Source organism: Diospyros lotus, chromosome 8 (genome assembly GCF_014633365.1).
Source record: "Diospyros lotus cultivar Yz01 chromosome 8, ASM1463336v1, whole genome shotgun sequence".
NCBI classification, from domain to species: Eukaryota; Viridiplantae; Streptophyta; class Magnoliopsida; order Ericales; family Ebenaceae; genus Diospyros; species Diospyros lotus.
The window spans coordinates 14,287,686-14,303,852 of NC_068345.1; the positions used below are offsets into that span (position 1 = coordinate 14,287,686).

The 16,167-nt window shown below is 39.6% G+C and overlaps 1 protein-coding gene across 3 annotated transcripts in view; it reads left to right on the forward strand.

The window, feature by feature from the left end:
- Positions 1-16,167, forward strand: part of LOC127807426 (uncharacterized) — a 44,843-nt gene that overhangs the window by 476 nt on the left and 28,200 nt on the right. The window lies entirely within an intron of this gene.

The window sequence follows — 16,167 nt, forward strand, 5'->3', positions numbered from 1 at the left end:
TTCGGTGGCCTCGAACCCGAAGATAGCTATTGAGTGCCTCACCTTGAAAACTTCTTCAGGCCTTTTGGCTTTCCTAATGAACATCCTAAAAGAGTCTTCCAGCTCAACCGTGCATTCCACCATTTCATCTATAAATACTCGTTTCTTCGAAGGTAATTTGGATCTTTTTGGCTCGACTAATCGTCTAGACTTTTTTCATACCTCTGCCCCGACACCCTCTCAAACTAGTTGGTCATCACTTAGTCTCTCTCTAGAACCCATCCGAGAACTTAAATACCTATTTGGGACACAAAATAGAGACATACACTTGTATCATACATCATACTTTGGTCTATTGTCTAATTTTGTCATCTGTGGGCCCGCGTGCCTTTTTGACTTTTATTTGTGACCACAGGATAAGTCCCATCCTAGCTCACTCGAAGGATCAGAAACCTTGCCTCTCGAAGACCCATCGAGGTTCCCTTTGTCTTAGCTCCCTGAAAGTCCATCTGAAAGCCCTCGAGGACCAATCCGAGTTCTTGCCTCTTTGGGTTCCGGCTTCAACCCGTTTTAAATCCGTTTAACCTCACTCATGGCATCTCGGACCTTCTGTCGTGGTGAAGAACTCTATTCTGATTGATATCAAGATAAATAAATTTAATTGTTGTAGTTAGCCAACAAAAATTTGATGTAGTATGTGGGAATTGGCCTAATAGACATTGATATATGGCTAGATGAACGAGGTTTATCTGAACTAAATGATCTCAATGCAAAGCAACCATAGGAGAGCATTTGCTAGACCCCCCCTCCAAAGCTAACAACACCCCAAAGAGGACAAGAAAGCCGAGTGGCTGGTGGTCAACACCCCATAGTACAAGACTTGTCCGCAGAACAAACATCCCCATCACCCTTCACACACACAACCCTCGTGCCTTAAATCCCAAAGCCAACTTACCCTAGAAGCTCTAAGTATGGTCGAGTACTGGAACAAGTAAATCCTTTACGGTTTCCCTTGAGGAATTTCAAAAATTGGAACGAAGATAAAGATATGAAGAGTTAAAGAAGAGTGACGAAGAGAAGATAAAAACTCTGCAACAACTATCTAGTTTATTGTGCATGCTCCTACCAGCCTCAAAAGCTCAAACCCCTTCGGGTGGTGTTCACATTAGTGCCTCATCAGCAAACATTGTTGGCTCAATCGAAGTCGCAACAGCTAAACCCTACTGCAAGGACCTAATATGAAAAACAACGAAAGAACGTTGGGAAAGGCCTTATGTGAGAAGAAAGGTGGCAAACACATCTTTCGCCCACAAGCTCGAAATGAATGTCTGACCAGGATCCCTTCCAACCTCGTGGGGGGCAAAAATTAAGAAACTAATTGAAGATGTTGTTGAAAAGAAGGTTGCTGGAGCAATTTTTGATGATGCGCGTTTATGACGAGTACCTTTTCCCAGGATGTGCTCGACCATGCTCTTTCTCCCAAGTTTAAACTTCCACATCTACCCAAGTATAATGGAATGGAGGATCACATTCTTCATGCGGGAGGAAAGATCCCTTTTCTTAGTTGCTAATGGCCTGATTTTGGCCATGATACCTTTCAAGCTCTGCTTGAGCCTCAATATTTTCTCTAACTTCCTATTTATCTTGAACAGCCACTTGGGTCCCTAAGCTTAATGGTGACAGCTCTAGAATCTCTCCATCTTTGCATGGTGGCCTTGTCAACATGTGGGGGGGAATGGCGGAAGGTTTTTCGTAGAGAAATTAAAAAATCCCCTGAAAGTTAGTCCATAGAAATTCTTACCGACTAGGACCCTCGCCATCTGTCTTAGCCCACTTATTTCTTCAGGCTTGTAAAGATTTCTCTCCCCCAACCTCTCCTAAAAATGGGGCCAGGGTTGCTAACAGTTGTGTCTGTTACACCAATCACCCTGCAAAACTTAATTTATCAAAACAAGAACTAATTTATCAAAACAGGGGTGATGCATTTATAATCGCCAGTGTACGAGTGTACGTGTAGCACAATTTAATTTTCTAGATGAGTCCAGGTAGATTCACCAGAGATTATTTATGGAAGAAAATGAACGTATCATAACATTTGAGTTGAGAAGAATATGTTGGAATAAGCTGATTTCGAATTAAACTAAACTAATGTTAAATATAGAAATGAACTAAACTGATGTTGAATATAGGTAATGTAACAACCAAAAATTTCCATACCAAATAAATTGTTTTATTCCTACACAATATTCTAATACCAATCTCATTTCACAACAGTGGAAGCAAACTGATTAAAAATACACATTTCACGGGATGGAAGTGCACATAACCGTTAATACATACCTCAGGGTAGAACTATACTAAAACATATTGATAACCATAATAAAACATGAAACCAACACCCCTATCTCTAACACACCCTCAGGATCTAGTCGATTGGGAGAGTGTAAAGAAACTACTAGGGCAGAAATAAAACCAGAGAGAATGAAAGATAGATTTCAGCTGATAGAAGAATAATCAAGCCTCTATAGATTCGGAAGATGAGTTGCCTTTAAATAGACAGCTCAACCACTTATAACAAGATACACATAGGCAGCCGCTAACAAAAATAAGCTAACTGAAAAGGCTAACTGAAAATACAAAGAACAACATACATATAGTGAGAGAAAGAACATGATATTTAAACTACTCTAACACTTCCCCTCAAATTAGACTCCATAGAAGTTGAGTGATCAAGTGTGGAGAATGTAGCAGCATCTGTAGAACCAGCATGAACAAGAGATAATACCAAACCAAGTTTTGCTCGTAGAAACTTAAACCTGTCTCTAAGCAGTCCTTTTGTAAGTATATTAACCACTTGACTAGCTGTAGGAACATACCTAACCTCTACTTCACCATTCTCCACTTTCTCGCGAACAAAGTGAACATCAACTTCAATATGTTTGGTTCGAGAATGAAAAATTGGATTCTTGGACATGCTTTTGGCAGCTAAGTTATCACTCCACACAATAGGAACAACAACACATGGGTAGCCTAGCTCTTGAAACAATGTTTTCAGCCACATCAACTTAGTCATACCCAAGGCAATAGCGCGATATTCAGCCTCTCCTACAGACCTAGTAACAACAGTCTGTTTCTTGGAACCCCAAACAATGAGATTCTTGCCAAAATAAACACAAAAGCCACTGGTAGAGCGACGAGTCACCTTGCAGCCAACATGGTCTGCATCCGTGTACACTTGTAAGGACAAACCATCTTGAGATGGAGAGAAAACCAAACCCAAGCCAACTGTGCCCATTAGGTATCGAAGAAGACGCTTACAAGCCAACCAATGCTGCACCTTAGGACAAGACAAAAATTAACTAAGCTTGTTAACTGTAAAAGCTATGTACGGGCGAGTATATGTCAAGTATTGAAAAATAGTTCTCCTTCATCTGTTAAAGAAACTCCAGTAGCCATAGAAGTATCACATGGCTTGCTATCATGCATAGCAGCCTTTTTTAGTAAGTCAAGAACATACTTAGTCTGAGTTAAGTAGATACCACTGCTGTCTCTATAAGCTTCAAAACCCAAAAAATAGTTCACTGAACCAAGAGTCTTAAGAGCGAAATGTGTGTCCAAAGCTCTAATACATGATTTAAGTGCATCATTATTAGAACCAGTGAGTAGAATATCATCAACATAGATCAACACATAAAGCACGTAACTAGCAGTCTTCTTAACAAACAAAGATGCATCTGATACAGCACGAATAAATCCCCACGACTGTAACGTTGTCCTCAGCTTCATATACCAGGCTCGAGAAGCCTGCTTAAGTCCATATAAAGACTTTTGCAACTTGCAAACATGTGTAGGGAACTGAGAACTAACAAATCCCTCAGGTTGGACCATATAAACTGCTTCATTTAAGTCTCCATTGAGAAAAGCATTATTTACATCAACTTGTTGGATGTCTCAACCATAGGTAGTGACGCAGCGTGTAGCGCGTGTGTGAAAAAACACACCAAAATAAACTCTTGAAAGAGTAAACTTCAATGGCCGAAGCTTGGCTTTCAAGAAAACGCAAAAACAAGACTGTTTTGCTAAGAAAACTCAAATAGGTTGCTGAAATTTGATTGATTAAAACTTGATTACAAACTCTAGATCCTAGGCATATTTATAGTATTTAGCTAATCCAAATCCATCTAATATTTGGAAAACAAAATCCAACTAGAATCATAATAGAAATAAATCATAAATAAAAGTTAACTAGAATCCTAATAAAAATAAAATCCTAATCAAACATAAAGTAGAATCCTAAATCAAGTAGAAACATGAAATAGAATCCTAAATCAAGTAGAATTCTAAAACCTGAGAAGTATTAAAATAACATTATGGCATTACTATTTTGGTGATACTGTTCTGGTTTGGTTGGGTCAGCCTTGGGCCGAGTCTTGATTGGTGACCGCATCATTCACCTTCACTTGAGAAAAAATTCGACCTCAAATTTTGATTCTATTTAGACAAATCCACATCCGATAAGTACGAAGAGAGATTAGCCACATTGAATGTTTGGAAATACCCATATGATTAGGCAAATCCACAACATAAGCATTATCATTGGTCTTCTTCGTAATCTTGTAATGACCATATTTCTTTGATTTGAACTTGTTTTGCTTTCCTGCTGGAATCTGTTCCTTCTTCAAGAATATCATGACTTCATCTTCAATCTCAAATAACTTGTGCTTCCTATGCTTGTCAGCTGTCGCCTTGTACTTCTTATTTGTGCAACTGTTGCTTGACATTTTCCTGAACCGCATGAAATTTTTTGCTAAGGGAACATGAGCAAAGACATTCCTCCCATTCTTAGCCATATCTGGGTTGGCATGGGTCCAATCATCGCCATGTTTGTTTCCATCTGCCTCCACTGTATTATTACTGTTAGATTGAGGACGTTGAACATTCCATCTTGAGTGCTTTTCTAATATGGTAAATTTTATCATAGGTCCTTTTTTACCAGCTTTCTTGATTTTGACTCCTCAACAGCTTCCGAATTCATCTGTAGATTTTTTTTACCTGGAAAAGTATTATTTTGCAACTGTTTCGAATAAAAGCTTATTCCACGACTACCAGCAGTCTCTCCATCACTTAAAATATTGATGCTTGAATCATTTTTTGGTCTAAGCACTTGATCAGCTATAACAGCAGTTGAGTTAACTAGCCTAGGAGATCCAACACCCCTATCCACAAAGAGACCCATGTGACCATCTTGCTTTTGCAATTGCAAAGGTGAATATGTTTTTATTGCCTTAGATTCAACCATGCCAGAGCTTGAATAAACTGTAGAAGGATTTGCTACCATGACCTCCATCTCCTTTACAGTCGCAAGTCGATCAGAAGAAACACCACCATCCTTAGGTTGCGAGGCAATGCTTGAGCCATCGGGACTGGAAAATACCCCAGTATGAGTCAATAACCTTTGAGTTTCTATCATGTTAGCAGCATAAATCAGACCTGAGTTTGCAAACGTTGAGGTTGCTGGGACAACATAATCTTCGAAATCAAGCTCCACTTTAGAAGCTTTGGTTTGATTCTTTTCCACTATGGGTAACAAAGTATAACGCACACCTTCTTTCTCAAGCTGATATGTGTTCTTCCTACCTGAGTGCTTAGCATCCATATCAAATTGCCAAGGCCTCCCAAATAAAATATGGCAAGCATCCATATCAACAATATCACAATAGACTTCATCGGAGTACTTAAAGGCACCCTGCAACGTTCATCCACATTTATGCCACCAACTTCTTTGATCCATCCAATCATGTAAGGGCTTGAATGTTTTTCAGGAGTTAACTGCATCTTTGCCACCACGTCTCTTCCTATGATGTTCTCCTGACTTCCACTATCAATAATTAACTTAAAGATTTTTCCTTTCACCGTACACCTTGTGCGAAAAAGCTTATGCTGTTGAGTAGTATCTTCATTCTTTTGAGATAACATTAACTTCCTCACTACACAAGTATATTGCCCATGTCCATAATCTTCTTCGTCATCCTCCCTATCAGGCCCGCAATATACTTCATCTTCAGTAACATCTTCCTTTTCCTTTTCTACAATGTTAACTGTTTTCCTCCTTGGACAATCACTAGATCGATGCCCAACCTCATTGCACTTGAAACATTTTAAAAGAATAGGCTTTGCATAAGGATTAGGGGATTTTGGAAGATTAGAAGTAGTACCTCGAATGTTTTCCCCCGTTGTAGCCTTATTAGGGTTGACTGTATGGGGTGGATTGGAGGGTTGTGCTCTTTGAACCAACTTGCCTTTATCAAAAGCTGGTTGTTTATTTTCATTCCCACTATACCGATGATAGTTGTCATTACGAGATCTCTCACTCAACATTAACTCAGCTTTTAAAGTTAAGTTCCTTGCTTCTTGCACACTCAGAACCATCTGAACCCCAATTTTATCACGAATAGCAGGCTTCAATCCATTCAAGTAACGAGCTGCTTGTTGATTGTCACTTTCTGACAATTGGTTTCTCTCCGCCAATCACAGAAACTCAGAGGTATATTTATTCACACTCTTCATTCCCTGTGCACATCTTTGATAAGCTTCAAACATATATTGTTCATAGTCAGGGGGCAAAAACCTACCTCTTAACAGTTGCTTCATTCATCTCCATGTCTGAACTAGCAGTCGGCCTTCCCTCAATCTCGTTTCTCTTAATCGCTCCCACCAAATAGATGCACCGCCTTTCAACTTGTAAGCCACTAACTTTACTTGTCGTTCATTTGGGATCTCCATGTATTCGAAAAAACGGTCAACTTCAGTGATCCAATCCAAGAACCCCTCAATATCAAGATCTCCACTAAAGGTAGGAATATCAACTTTTAGTTTATACTCATCGTTGCCCCAGTGGTTGTGCTGATGCGGATTTCTCCTAACCCCTCTACCACCAGGGTTAGCTATTGCTCGACCAATATCATCCTCCTCATCGCTATCTTCAATCACTGGTCTTCTAGGATTAACAAGGACATGATTAATGGGTGGTTTTCCCGCTCCGGCTTGATTCACCCCATTATTCAGGTTCCTGTCATCATCAACTCGTAGTAAGGTGCCCAATTGGTTGCTATGTTGCTCCAATCGCTGCTGGATAGTACGAGTTACTTCCCGCTGTTCTTCGATTACTCTCCAAACTGCGGACAACCCCTGATCACCGTCACGAGGCTGGTTGCTACCGTTACCTTCAAGATTGGCCATCTGATTGGTTGATTAACCGCTCTGATACCACCTGACGCAGCTTGTAGCGCGTGTGTGAAAAAACACACCAAAATAAACTCTTGAAAGAGAAAACTTCAATGGCCGAAGCTTGGCTTTTAAGAAAACGCAAAAACAAGACTGTTTTGCTAAGAAAACCCAAATAGGTTGCTGAAATTTGATTGATTAAAACTTGATTACAAACTCTAGATCCTAGGCATATTTATAGTATTTAGCTAATCCAAATCCATATAATATTTGGAAAACAAAATCCAACTAGAATCATAATAGAAATAAATCATATATAAAAGTTAACTAGAATCCTAATAAAAATAAAATCCTAATCAAACATGAAGTAGAATCCTAAATCAAGTAGAAACATGAAATAGAATCCTAAATCAAGTAGAATTCTAAAACCTGAGAAGTATTAAAATAACATTATGGCATTACTATTTTGGTGATACTGTTCTGGTTTGGTTGGGTCAGCCTTGGGTCGAGTCTTGATTGGTGACCGCATCAGGTAGCTGCCAAAGCAAACAAAACATGAATGGTTGGTGCCTTAACAACCAGACTAAAGGTTTCAGCATAATCTACACCCTGAGTTTGATGAAATCCCTTAGCAACTAGCCTGGCTTTGTACTTAAGAATAGAACAATCTGCATTATACTTCACTCTAAACACCCACTTACAGCCAACCAGATTCATATCCTTAGACATAGGAACCAAATCCCAAGTATGATTTTTCTGTAAGGCTGTATATTCTTCATTCATGGCATGAACCCATCGTGAGTCTAAAAGGGCCTCACTAATAGAATTAGGTTCAACGGAACTCACTAAGACATGAGGAGAAGAAGCAACTAACTGTTTGGACTTGGATCGGGTGACCATAGGATGAAAAGAGGGAGCAGGAACAGGTTTGGAGGGCTTAGGTTTAGATTGAGGTGCGGAGGTAGATATAGGACAGGGCACAAAGATAAATGTAGAAGCTGGATTAGATGGCAACTGTTGTAAGTGTTCTATAATAGGAGAGGAGACATCTATTTGACTATTAGACTGTGTGGGGACCGGAGCTGATGTAACCAAGGGACATCATGAAGAATTAGAGCGAGTGAAAATAGGTTCTAGAAATGCAGTAGAATATTCATGAGAAATAGGTGATGAAGACACTGAAGAAGGAGTAAACAAAGAAGGACAAGGAAAATCGCTAGGATTAAAATGGACATGCCGAGACACATACACTCTCCCAGATGGATGCAAGCACTTGTAACCAGCTTGAGTATGACTATAGCCAAGAAAAACACATTTGGCTGAATGAAAATCAAACTTATGTTGATTATATGGACAAAGAAAGGGAAAACAAGCATAACCAAAAGGTTGAAGAATGAAGTAATTAGGTTGTTTATTATATAGCAGTTCAAATGGTGTCAAAGACTTGAGAGAAGAAGAAGGAAGGAAGTTAATAAGATGAACTGCTGTTTGAAAGGATTCCACCCAAAATCGAAGAGGCATACAAGCACGAGACAACAATGTTAATCCCATTTCAGCGATGTGTCTGTGTTTACGTTTGGCTACACCATTCTGCTGATGAGTATGTGGACAAGTAAATCTAGATTGGATGCCATGAGTTCGAAGATAAGGTAAGAAAGCTCGAAATTCCCCTCCATTATCAGTTTGCAAAGCCTTAAGCTTAGTGTTGTATTGAAGTTTTGCAAACTTATGAAAGACAGTAAATGCAGACAAAGCATCTGATTTAAGCTTTAGGGGATAGATCCAAGTATATCGAGTGTATGCATCAACAAAGATGATGTAGTACCTATAGCTTCTATAGACAAAATAGGGGTTGGTCCCCAGAGATCAGAATAAATTAATTCCAAGGGTTTAACTGCAGTGATGTCATGACTTGAAAAAGGAAGCTGACTTAACTTTCCAATCTTACAAGAATCACAAAAGGACAAATCGGAACCTGAGCAAGAAATTCCCATTTTATTCAATATAGACCTGAGTACATTTATTGAAGGATGTCCCAACTTATCATGCCATTGTTGACAAATTTGAGTGTGCTGAACAACATTTACAGCATGTGGGAACTCATGACAAAATGAGTTTAACCATGTACATGTAGCTAGTTTATTACATGTTTTTGAAGGAAAAACAGAAGAAACTAAAGAAGTGTCTAGGGATGAAGCAGGAATGCTGGCACCAGCAGAGCAAGATGCTGGAGTCAACCGATAAAGCCCATCCTTAAGGTGTCCCCGAAGCAGCACCAGTTCGGAAGCCTTGTCCTTAATCAAACAAACATTGGAATCAAATTCAACTACCACATTATAGTCATGAGTAAGCAGAGATACACTAATCAGATTTTTCTTCATACTAGGAACATGAAGAACATTAGATAATGGAAGGACTAAATTTGGTTGAGATTGCAAATAACTGGTGCCAACATGATTAATAGGAAGTTGCTTACCATTGCCAACAACAACTTTGTCGCCACGAGTGTATGGAGCATGTAAAGAGAGGTTATTAAGGTTGGAGGTGATGTGATTAGTTGCTCTAGAGTCAACAAACCAGTTTGAATCGGGAAGAGAAGGAGAAGCTGTAAAGTTGTCAGATGTGAAAGAATTAGAAGAACTACCATAGTGAGTGCCTTGTGTTGAAGCCATATCATTAGTGTAGACCCCGTTAGAATGACTAAAGGAGGCCACGTAAGCTCTTGAAGGAGTTTGATTCATAAACTGAGGTTGAGTAATAAACTGTGTTGGATTACCACCATCAGATCTGCCAAAACTTGTGTTTGATGGCCACTGGAATGTTTTATCAAATCGATGATAACATCAATCCACAAAGTGGCCTAGCTTACCACACAATTGACAGTAAATTCTCCTATTTGAATTCCTACCTCGACCTTTTCCTCCTCCTCTATTACCATATCCATTCCCTCGCTGAGACGAACCTCCTCGAGTGTTACTAAAATTATAATTCTAAGCAGACAGCATTGAAGCCACATTTACATGCATAGTAGAGACCGAATCAAAATTGACAGTGGAGTTTTTGACTGAAAGTCTTTGTTCATACATCAATAACAGATATTGTACCTTTTCCAAATCGATCTCATCCATTTGATATGTAATAAGGCTCACAACTATCTCATACTCTTGATCTAAGCCATTAAGAATTGCAAGCAATAATTCTTTATCATTCAGTGGTTCACCTATTGCTGCCAAAGTGTGTCCAACTATTTTAATCTTGAGAATGAAATCATTTATAGATAGAGAGTCCTTTTTCATAGATCTTAACTGCTGTTTTAATTGAAAGGATTTGGCTATAGTTTGGCATGAGTACAAATTTTCTAAAATACTCCATACCTCAGCCAATGACTCACTATGAATCACCTGAGCAAGGACCTCTTGATCGATTGTTGAGAACAGCCATCCTAATAGAAGCTGGTCGGATCGAATCCAGCTCAAATATGCTGGATTAACTTCCATTTCTTCACCATTGGAAGTAGCCATAAACTTCATAGGAGGTGTCGTTTTATTGAGAAACGACACCAGATCGAAGGCACGCACCGTAGCAAGAACTTGTGCTTTCCAAAAACATATAATTGCTGGAATTGAGTTTAATCGGAATGAAATTCAACGCCTTAGCAACAGACGAGAAATTCGATTGAGATCCAGTCGATAACAAAGAGGAATAACGAGGAGAGGGAGAGAGAGAGACGAGGAAGAATCAAGAGCTTGATTAGAGGCCATCGATTATTTCGAATCGAAGCTCTAATACCATGCAAAGAAACTACTAGGGCAGAAATAAAACCAGAGAAAATGAAAGATAGATTTCAGCTGATAGAAGAATAATCAAGCCTCTATAGATTTGGAAGATGAGCTGCCTTTAAATAGACAGCTCAACCACTTATAACAAGAAACACATAGGCAGCCGCTAACAGAAATAAGCTAACTGAAAAGGCTAACTGAAAATACAAAGAACAACATACATATAGTTGAGAGAAAGAACATGATATTTAAACTACTCTAACAGAGAGCCCCGTACACGTTAATATCGGCAAAGATTTGATACCACTAAACTTAACCTCGAACTTTCCTTTCCTTAATCTAGAATTATATTAAAATAACGTGAGCCATAAGGCTCAGTAAGTATATTTGAAATAAAGGAGGCATTAATTACCACAACTAGCATTAGCAAGGCTTCTCATATTCGCTCTCACGTCATGTCATAAGTTATTGCATGTATTCATTATACTTTACATTACATGCCCATGCAAGATTTCATATCATAATGTTACACAGTGTTCTAAAAGGCACAACAAAGCTTGTTGTGCAGTGCATTAACAAATATTAAAATAAATTAAATAACAAAGGCAGTAGCAAAGAGATGACTGGGGTGTGAGCAAATATTAAACTGACGAGACTCGATGTTGCAGCAAGGAGCAGCAAGCTTGCGTTGTTGCTTGCAATTGCCAATGGAGGTGGAGGAAGATGGATACATACCAGAGGAAGACAAGATCGGTGACGAGAAAGGACGACCAACAGATGAGATTAGTAGCGACGAGAGAGAGATCGGCGGCGACGGCAAGAGAGAGAGAGAGAGAGAGAGAAATGACCCGAGACGAACAACCAGAGAGAGAAAGGGTAAAGGAAAATAAAGAAGGGAAAGGGGAAATAAAGAAGGGAAAGGTCGTGCGCGACCTAGGCGGTGACCCATGCAGCTAGCCGCCGCCATGGCCAGATTAATATGGCCCGGCGCCTAAGGGTGCCGAGCAAACCTTAATCGGGGGAGCTAAGGTTGCTGAACGCCTAGATAGCCGTCTAGGCTGCATTTTTTAACACTAATGTTACACATGCACATGCACATCTAATATCATATATAACATCAAAGCCCATAATACCCATTGACCATGCGTCACCCTCTTTGGTATGACAGCACACGCCTAACTTGCTCGGACGTCACTGGCACAGTGATAGCAGTGCCCTCGCTCAAAGGCCGAGGGGACAACTACGCATGTATATATACATATAATGGGTATTTGTCCCCTCGATCGCTAAGCGAGGGCACTACTATCGCTGTGCCGGTGACGTCCGGGCAGGTTAGGCCTGTGCTACCATGCCAAAGAGGGTGACGTATGGTCAATGAGTATTATGGGCTTTGATGTTATATATGATATTAGATGTGCATGTGCATGTGTGAACCTAAGAGCTATTTGTATTTTATTGAGCATGTGCATGTGTAACATTATGATATGGGACCTTGCATGGGCATGTAATGTAAAGTATGATGAATACATGCAATAACTTTTGACATGACGTGAGAATGAATATGAGAAGCCTTGTTAATGTTAGTCATGGTAATTGATGCCTCCTTTATTTCAAATATGCTTGCTGAGCCTTGTGGCTCACGTTGTTTTAACATCATTCCAGATTAAGGAAGGGAAAGTTCGACGTCAAGTTTAGTGGTGTCAGATCCTTGCCGATATCGACGTGTACGAGGCTCTCCCAACTGACAAGATCTCGAGGGTGTGTTGGAGATAGGGGTGATGCTTTTATGTTTTATTATGGTTATTGATATGTTTTAGTATAATGCTACCCTGAGGTATGTATTAACGGTTATATGCACTTTCACCCCGTGAAATGCATATTTTTAATCAGTTTGCTTCTGCTATTGTGAAAGGAGGTTAGTATCAAAATATTGTGTAGGAATAAAAGAATTTATTTGGTATGGAAATTTTAAATTTTCGATCATTACAGGTAATCTTGGGTCAAGACAATTTCGGTGTCAATCCAACTATTTCCCAAATAGATTGATAAACGGTAATGTCAATCTGAACTAAGCTTGAGGTTTTGCCAAGCCAATACATTCCAAGATAATGATAATTTTAGGTTTAGCAATCTTCATACATGATATGGGAGATTCTAAGTTAACCAATCACTATAAATTGAAATGTGATTAACATGCAAAACAGGTGAATACAAATTGCTCATTTGAGTTTGGGTATGATAACATTTTCAGTTCTAGTAAACTCCATACATGATATGGAGACTCTAAGTTAGGCTTACGCTCTAATCAAAACTCAAAGATCCAATATACAAACACTACTCAGGCTAAATAAAACTTATGTTTATGCATTCGAAGTTCGGCTTCCTTAGGAAATCAGTAGCACCGGATACTGTCCTTGCCATGGCCCAAGTATGGATTTAGCCACACATCTTCAAATGTTACTCAAATGATTAATCTAACAGGAAATGAAATCAAACACGAACGGTAAATGCAGAAGATAAGATCGCTCTGTTTAATTGAAAATGAAGAGAGGCAGTGACTGATGCAGTAGATAGATTGCAATAAATCATAAACACCAACTCTAGTTAATGGAGAAATAAGAACATCAATACAAACAAAAATAACATAGCAATGTATCGTAAACATATCCTCTGAACAACTAGAAAGGAAAGATAGAAACACAATAAAAAATAACAGCAATGAAATAACATAAGTATGAAGAACAGAATTTGAAGAATGGCCTACTCCTATCTCTTTATTACTGTAAACCCTAGATTTGGATTTTTGGAAAATTATTCTGCAAATTCCTCTTCGAATCCCCCAAATCGTAGACGACAGTGTGAATTTATAGGATTATCTTTTGCTACAAACGACCCATCATTTGGTGAGAATTTACGATCGGGTGCCACCATGTTCTTCTCACAAAGTCTCTGAAATGGCCTTTAGAAGGTATCCGAATACATGGGCTTGTATCCGGATGTTTGTGCTTAGGCTTCTCTCTTGTATTCGGATACCTTTGCATATATCAAAATATTCCTTCCCCATATCTGAATAAGCTTCATTGGGTATCCGAATATGCTTCCTTTCTACCCCATATCCAAATATGCCTAACTTAGGTATCCAAATATGAGTGAGCTTCAGTCTTATATCTGGATATCTTGCCTCAAATCTGGATAATGCCTACAAAACATGGTTAAATGACAATTTAACACATTTATTTAATGGGAATAGGTGAATACAAGATAGAAATAATCAAGTTTAAGCAATTAATTAGTGTCATTTGAAGGGCCTCTTGCTCTCGTCGTTTTGATTCCTACTGCCTAGCCTGTGCTGCTCTCTGAAGCCATCTCATCTCTACACATTCAATCAAATCATTAGTACAACCATTGAATATTAATATTTAAAAAGTTTTAAAGCGCAAAGTAAAAAGATAAGGGTCAGGGTGAGTACTCCTAGGGTCTGACTCCCCTTTAAGCCCTTCTTCCTTCTCTCTGGCCACATCCAAATTCCCTATAATATCCACCTCTTCATCATCTCCCTCAAATTCCTCGCTTCTCCCCCTCTCTCGTCATCATCTAATGAAGAAGATGTGGAGGACATGTATATCTTAGTTTGAACAAGTTCTGAATGACCAGCACCATCGTGCCCTTCAACAATCATCCATCTAACCTCAATAAGAAATGTATCATTTGTTAAATCCAATAAAGCTATTGGGCCTCATTTGGCTAGTTTATTGATATCATCTTAGTAGTCCTTCACCAATGATTCTACTTCTGCTCAATCGCACCTTGCGCTCCTCAATCTCTTGGTGCACCAATATCATGACAACCTCGGTGTCCCATGGGTGGTGTGATCACTATCCACCTAGTCTCAAGAAAAATAGGGTTCGATTCTTCATACAGGAGGGAGGATCCCAAAAAGGTTCGTTTGGCTTCGAAAAGGTGAGTATTTATAGACGAAGTGGTGGGACCCACAATTGAGTTAAAAGACTCCTCTAAGGAGTGCCTTAGGGAGGTCGGATGGCCTGAAGAAGTCTACAGAGTGGGGCACCCCGATAGCTATCTCTTAGTGGCCCTAAAGAGGGCTTCGGGCCACCAGTTGGCTTAGGTCTTGGAGACCCCAAAGGGTGTCCTTGGACTTGGGTGAAAATATGCATGCTAGGTTGATCCCGAAGGACCCATTGGGGGTTCAGGAGGCTTTTATCTTAGAGACTGTCTGGGAAGAATAAACTTGGAAATTGCTTTGAAACTTAAGAAAATTTTAGGGCACCCCACAACAATAGCTCCCTACTCTATCCTTGGGTTGAAAGGCAAAAAGAAAAATAAAATATAAGTGAGTGCCTACTAGTTCATTGGGGGAGAGTCTCCGGGGGACTCATGACGCTTGGCCTATCGAAGGCTGTGATTATAAATAGATGGTGGTCTTGAATGGTCCACACTTTTACCCCGAAGAGCCTGAGTCATCTAGAGCTCCCAAAGACTCCTCTTTGTCCCGAAGACCTTTGCCCAGCCCTAGGAGTTTTTTGCTTCTCCAGAAGACTCATTCTTGTTGAAAAATACATCGCTTTGAGGTAAAATGGATTATGAACAACCTTTTATTAATATTATCATCTACCCACGGATGAGACCCTTGGTTGTAAATTGCAAACACGCTAAAGACCTTGTGCGATCATTCTGTATCCCTAAGTCATGGAAACCAAGGGGTCCTAGGGGAGGAGAGTTTACTACTACTATTAGGAGAGGAGATGTAGCGATACATTTAGATAGTTTGCGAGCAAGACTTAGCATTCCCTTACACCCATTTGGGATGCAATTTTTAAGGGAGGAAATATTAGTGCCAACCTAGTTGCATTCGAATGGCTCTGCCGTGCTAGTGGATTTTTTTGTTTTGTGAAAGGAGCAGGGGGTGGAACCTATAACATCCTTATTACACTGCCTTTATTGCACTCGCACTATAAGAGGGGAGAAGGAATTTGTGTCCCTCTAGCGTACACATTTTAGGATTAAATTGTTTGGAGGTGGATCTCAAAAGATAGATGATTTTGAAACTAGGTGGATAGTGATCACACCGCCTACAAGACATTAGGGTCGTCATGATATTAGCACATCGAGAGATTAAGGAGCGCAAGGTGCGATTGGGCGTAAGTAGATTCATTGGTGAATGATC